Below are 7,221 nucleotides of genomic sequence, written 5' to 3' on the forward strand. Positions count from 1 at the left end.
CCGGTGCCTTTTATGTTTATTTCTACATTGATTAAAAAAAAGCGTATGCTTTTCTAAAGTCTATTGTTTTGTACAACGGGGTGCTTGGGTTTTAGAACGTAGAGGAAGACAGCGATGCTTTATTTAGAGACATTAAAGCACAAAACTAAGGTAGTGTTATCATGAAATGTATTGTTTTTACAGTACGTGCAGTATGCTATCAAACCCTAGTTCTTACAAAAACATTTTTTTTGTGGCGTAAAATGAAGATTTTGTAAAATTAGTTTTATCGTGAAATGTATTGATTTTACAGTCCGTGTATTATGCTATCGAACCATAATTCTTATAAATAATTTTTTTGTGGCGTAAAATGAAGATTTTTTATTTAAAAAGGTGAACAGTTGCAGAAATCAAGCAATGTCCACTTTTAACACTTATATGAAATATGAAATTTTACTGTCATATTCTTTTATCTGTCAAATCATGCTGCATGATTTGCACGTGCTAGAGCTGAAGCGTCAACTGAACATTTTAGGTCACCTGGCTTATTCTGGTGACCTAAATTTATTTGCAATTAGGGGTCGGTTGACAGCGGTCATCCTTTGAACATTTTACTTCTTGGTCTACCTTGAATAAATTCTGTATAAATTGTAAAGTTCCTAACTTGCTGACTAAGCATATTAGAATATCATCCAAACTGAGTGAACAAATGCCCATTCATAACATTAAAGGCCCACGGGCCACACAGCGTACGCACACAAATGACTGATTCGAACCTGGCTCTAACACAAGTAGCTAATAAGCTCTACAAAATCAATTTCAATATAGCGTTTCAATCCCTATTTCCTTCTAGGGTCATATTTGAAAAAAAAAATCTGAGTAAAAATGAAACGTTGTTAAATACTGGCTTACTCTCATATCACTTACACACCTTTTGAAAGATATCTTAATATCTATGCACGACTATGTAAATATTACAATCCCCCCCCCCACTCCTCAAATGACCTCAGAATATCCCCTCCAGACCAAACAGTGTCATGTTTACTTCATTTTATTTAAAACAAAGTTATTTTTGCTGGGGAAGATTTTTGGAACACTCGATAGAGGAAATGGATCAAGTAATGAAAAAAGACTATCTACAGAACTTTATACAATATTGTTTATTATTTTTAATGTTTTGATTCAATACATTTGGTTTTTGGTTTTGGTTTTGGTTTGATTTTAATTTACAATGGTAATGCATATATTTTTCAGCAATATCCGGTACTCGTAAAACTTAGTTAAATAGGTAACAAGCAGTTTTAAGTAACAAATGCCAAGATCAATTCTCTACATAAGAAGATAATGTAGTAAATAAAATGATACGTTTTTTTTGTAAAATAACACCTTAAAGATCGATACGCTAACTCCTGTATTTAACCGTTTTTCCTTGTTACATTATAAAAGGTTCTTTTTCAACGGTCATTTTTAAATAAAGTTAGAATGTAGTTTTAAAAAAAGGGGGGGGGGGGCGCAATTGACTGTCAGTACCTACATGTATGATGTTTTGACGGGGGATCAAAATTCACATCTACATGGAATAATTATAGTTGACAAATTACAAATTTCCATTTTCGGACGTATTTTTCCGAAATAAGCAATGAAATTAACACTAAAGGATACAATTTTTAAAATTCATCCGTATTTTCTAACACCCAATAGACAACCTAAGAGTCAGCTTCTGTCTGTGTCAAATACAGCTAATATGAAACACTACAGAATCGTGTACTAGCATCTACCTTGAGTTCTACAATTTGTAAAAAATGTTTAAAATAGAGATTTATCATCAATGACAACGCATTTTGAGTAAAAGGTGTAATGGTATCGGCTTTTGTTTTCAAGAGAACTATGTCAAAGTGATCATTTCTAAGCGGTAAGCGTTTTATAAAATACACTTAGAATAGTACGTGTAAAACAACATGTATCAAACACTATCATGCAACGATTTTTGGATCTAAAGATTGTTTATCCAAAGATTTCACCTTTAAACCGTCCCTCTAGCTTGTCAGGTTTCAATCCACGGCTTAAAAATGTGAAGTCAACGAGAATTTTGTATTGGAACCGACCCGTTTTATTGAAAAACAATCGCAACTTCTCGGGCCTTTCCGGCAAGCTCGGAAAAACACCTCGAATGTATTACCTAGGCGTCCATGACAACCCCCCTTTTTATAAAACTTGATATAAATACAACACATTTTACGATCTGTTGAGATGTAAGCTAGACTTCATTAAAGTAAATGATATACCCTAGAATATAACACAGAAGCGACTTATAAGGCTGTCTAGCCGATATTTATTTTAATGGGAAGCGACTCCATTTTGTATGAAATTTTAACATCCGGTGATGTTAATACATTCGAGGTGTTTTTCCGAGCTTGCCGGAAAGGCCCGAGAAGTTGCGATTGATTGAAAAATTGTGCATGGTATTCCGAGTGACTTCCGAATGGAGAAAAGATGTCAACATCTCCCATCATTAATCTCCTTATGTACTAGTAATCTGGTTTCGTTCCATTGAATTTTTGTAGGTAATAAATGATAACGTGTGAAAGAAAATATCTTTTATATTTTCCCTGTTATCTATCTTTCACGGGTACTATTTCGTCCAAATATGTGGCTGAATATCTTGGAACAGACTGTAGTGTGTTTTGCACTAATATAAAAAGTAGTTTCCAATGAATGTTGTACTCCAGTCGACTTCTGTTCTGGTCATTTCTTTATAAATATGTTGTTTATTGAAAAAACGGTAATATTATTTATAGACTGGTGGTTGGTCATCCTTTTTTAAATTGGTTAATGTTAAGACTTACCACACAGGAAATATTGTGTGCAATATATTTTCAACAATGTTATAATTAAAGATAAACCCAGTTAAAGAATTTGATAATTGATCTTGAACAAATTTGACATTTTGAAGAACATTTAGTACTTCCATATCATTTCTAACCTTAGTTTTTGAATTTTTATTACGAGTACTATTATATTAAATCAAATGGCCAACTAATGTAAGATTTAAAACGTCTTAAAACCGAAATCTATTATATCAAATATGATGTAAACATGTACCCTCTTCAAATTGATATTATAAAGTGTTTCAAAACTCTAAGAAAGAGCTATATTTTCTTTATAATTGCTATTTTCGCATTCCCTTGTTGAAATATAGGGAATGACGGGAATCCGATGTTAAATTACCGAATTTAACGAAGTGTATGCCAAAACAATTGGGCAAAAATATTTGAAATGAAGCACATTCATATATGGATTGTGAAATAAAAATATAAAGCGAACTCATCATGTATTTTCGTATTTTATTGGCAACAATCATACACGTCGTAAAATGTGGATCCCATCACATTCTCACATGAAACGAAGGAGAGACATTTGGTCTTGCGAACAATTGGTTATCAAACGTGGCTCTGAATTTCTCTTTACCCGCAATAACAAAGTGTTGAAGTACCGTTTAGGATGAAATTGGTATTAAGTGAAATGATAAAGAAAAACTGCACAACGGAGAGAAAATAAATAGTAGTTCTTTTTCAGGCGTTGGTGCATCCTTCTGTGTATTTGGTATGCAGAAAGATAACCTGTAATAGAAAGACAAATTGTTATTTTTAAGGTAGCCATTTTTATTTATAGACTATCTTTCTCTTTTGATGGATAGTTCGGATAGAGTCAAACAATTAGATCTGTTTTTGTCCTTTTTGATATCCACGTGTCTTCAAACGTTGATGTTCTATTCCGGAAAAAATATATGTGCGCATATAAACTTGTCATTTATTCATCACATCAAACGACAATGACCAACCATGGTCAGGTACGCGCATCGCGTCACCAGCTGTAAAGGTGTCAAGGTAAAAATCGCTATGCAGTAAAAGGGCTCATGTTTCGACATTGCCGATAAAGTTGTCAGTTATATATTTTTTTTCGTAAGGTGTCTATACCTAGCTTATAATGCGCTATAGGGTAATTTTGTGGTCAGTAAATGTCTCATTGGATTGTCATTGCGTCATACTGACGCAATAAAAGACAGAATATGTTATGAATAAGGATATTGTCGATTAATTTCCTTTAGAATGTTAACTTGAACTGTATAGTTTGGAAATTTAATACCATTCATTATCACATGTTTATCGTATCATTTGCTAAGACCATCCGAAATCAAATATTTTTCAACGTGTTATGGTTTTATTCCTATAAAATGACATAATTTTATTTTCTAATGAAAAATATTTTTTTCGATATCCTTACCTCTGATTTTCTCAGTTCATCATTTTGCTAAGCTGTAGTGACATATAGTCTTTCAGACAACAACCAATGCCAGCAGGACTACATTTCATCAGGTTTGGCATACGGTATTGTCTGAGTGAAAGCAAGTTACAGATGTTTCCGGTGCGGCAAGGGATGGCTTTAACTCCTTCAGTTTCTTTGCAAAGAGTGTATGGATTGTTAAGGAGGCGCATCATCATGGACCCCATTCCACTACCACCGGCACCGCCGGCTCCGGATAAAGCCATCAAAGCCATTGGGTTTCCTTGTACATCTGAAACAATATAGAAATCGTTTAAAATGAGTAAAACTCCTTAACTGCTTACATTGTAACTCTATACTTTTGTAATGAATATATTTGGAATTCCCATTAACTCGCTTTGTTATCATTTTAGATATAAAAGTTAAAAAAAAAATGATTGAGATTATCCCATGTTAATCAACAGTTTATCGTGAAGATAATGGCAATACAAGTTGTGTATTTTAAATAATTATCATCATGTGAAAAACAGAATGAACACTGACAGTTTATGATTTACAACAAATGGTTATACATGTATATATCATATGTACACATTGATAAACATTCGACAAATTTGGAAAGGCACAACGAATACCGCCACCTAAAATGACGACATTTTACAATACAAGGAACCTGCCTCAAGACGCCACATTGATGAATAATATATTTGCAATATTATAAAGGAAAAATCAAGAAACCATATGAATATATATATTTAAAATCTACATTTCAAAAGAAATTTGGGAATAACAACAAAATTATCAAATTAAAGGACCCCAAAAAATGCAACAAAATATACTAAAATTGGAAATGTTTCGACTTTCTATAGGAGAAAATCTAAGGTTTGTCGTTTCTATAAGAAATTTTAAGCTACCAATGAATATATTTAGCTGTCAAAAAACACTGGTCTTACCGCCAGAGCTAAGAGCCAATAGAAGGCCTAAATTTCGCTGTGCGGCTGTAAATAAAATGGCGACCTTTCCCGACATTAAATGTGCATACAATGATAAAAAAAAAAGTGACAAAACGAAATTTAAAAAAAACAAACCAAAAACATTTTTGCAAAAATATTAGTATCCTCATATTATAGACATACGGAATTTCACAGATTTAGAAATGTCCAAGAGATTAAAAAAAACGGTAAAAATAATCCGGGGAAGATATAAAAACAGATGAGAACGTTCATATCCAAAGTGTGAAACTTACAAGTAGTACAACTGAAAACGGCCAAAGCGAGGACAATTTCCTTGATCATGGTGTCTGAGGTTGGGAGAGTGGAGGGTGATGGTTCGTTACCGCCGACTGTACGTGACCCACAGTGCCCGGGCATTAGCTGGTCCGTCTTTTTATACATCCATTGTCTCCCATCCCATTTATGACACTTTATTGCAAAGGTTTGGTCACATCATTATACAGGGTCAGAGGTCAAAGTTCGAAGTCTCTATACAGGATTTCTTTTTCTTTCTTTTTGGCGGACATTTGGCATATTTTTTTATTATGTGTCAGCGTCAAATGTAATAGTATATGCCAGCATTCTCTCGCCAAATTTATATACATGTAAAGGATAAAGAATATTTGATGTGGTATTGCTCATGATTTGTTTGTTTATAAGGTTTGTACGGATAAACAATAAAAAAGAAACATTTTGAGCTACGATAAATTGTATAAAAAACAAAAATAAATTTTGTTTCCTAAACAAATGAATAGAGTTTATACAAACATAGATTAAACTTTTTTCCCGTGTCTATGAAAACTGTTATCTGTATTATATGTGACAGCTTCCTTTCAATGTCGACTGTGCAAAACTTATCTGTTCAATGTTAAATAAATTCAAGTACCAATGTGAATGGTACGCATCATTTGACAGAATTTTGTTAATCTAATTTATTCGCAAGCTTATTAAAAAGAACTTTGTTTGAATTGAAAGTACGCCACTTAACGGTAATTGCATAAGAAACTAATAAAACTGTTTTTTTTAAGATAGTTCTAAAACCTGAACAATTTGATATATTGAAAATATATATTATTGACGATCTTTAGTTTTATTCTCTCCATTTTTATTTTTTTAAAACTCATAAAAAACCATTTGGAGAAAATTGGTTGATAAAAATATAAAAAAAATGAGATATTTTTAAAGATGTTAGTAATTTGATCATCGACTAACTAAAGATAACTGCTTCTTCCTATCAGGCTGTCCAAAACCGCAAGATTTTGCATAATAGGGAGGAGGGGTGTTGCGGGTGTGGAAAAGGGTGTGAATAATTGGCTGTAAATTAAACATAAAGAATACGCCTTTCATGTACTGACAGAATCTGACAGAATCTCTCATTTCAATCACTAACAATAAAACTTTGAAAATGCGAATTCTGTAATAAAACATAAGGGGCAGGGGGAGAGGGGTGTACTTTGCAACGTGCTTAGGAGGAACTCTTCTTGGGGAAGAAGATTTATTTTTATGACACTGATGTATATGAAAGCTCTAATTCGTTTTATGGCGATTCCGTGTGATTTGCGCAAAAGTTGTGCATGCGCTGTCATGTGCGCACGCTGCTCAAAATGATTGATAATGTCATGAATCTGTCACTCCCCCTTCCCGCATATTTAATCTTTACAGTCAGTTTTCAGACTTACATTGTACTTCATAATCACTGTCCAGATGGTCTTCATCATTTTTTTTTTATATCTGGCATGCTGTGGGTCTTGTTTTCCTCACGCCATCTTGAACATGATGCACATTTTAGATGTGATGTAATGATTGTATTCATATGAATACGTTATTGCTTTATACCCCATCCCCCTTCTCTATCATAACCAACATTTTTAAAACTTTGAAGTAGTTTAAGGGATGCGTGTATATGTTTTCCCCATCTAATATGTATTCAAGAAGTATCTTTAAATGTACGAGTTGTTTGATTTTT

The 7,221-nt window shown here is 33.1% G+C and overlaps 1 long non-coding RNA gene across 1 annotated transcript; it reads right to left on the minus strand.

Annotated features, from left to right (window-relative positions):
• Nucleotides 1-3,309: 3,309 nt before the first annotated feature.
• Nucleotides 3,310-5,668, minus strand: LOC105342650 (uncharacterized). Its single transcript, XR_902567.4, has 3 exons — nucleotides 5,510-5,668; nucleotides 4,264-4,555; nucleotides 3,310-3,599 (listed from the first exon to the last, which is right to left on the minus strand). It is a non-coding gene; the product is annotated as an uncharacterized lncRNA (long non-coding RNA).
• Nucleotides 5,669-7,221: the final 1,553 nt, after the last annotated feature.

Source organism: Magallana gigas, chromosome 2, assembly GCF_963853765.1.
Source record: "Magallana gigas chromosome 2, xbMagGiga1.1, whole genome shotgun sequence".
In the NCBI taxonomy this organism is placed as follows: Eukaryota; Metazoa; Mollusca; class Bivalvia; order Ostreida; family Ostreidae; genus Magallana; species Magallana gigas.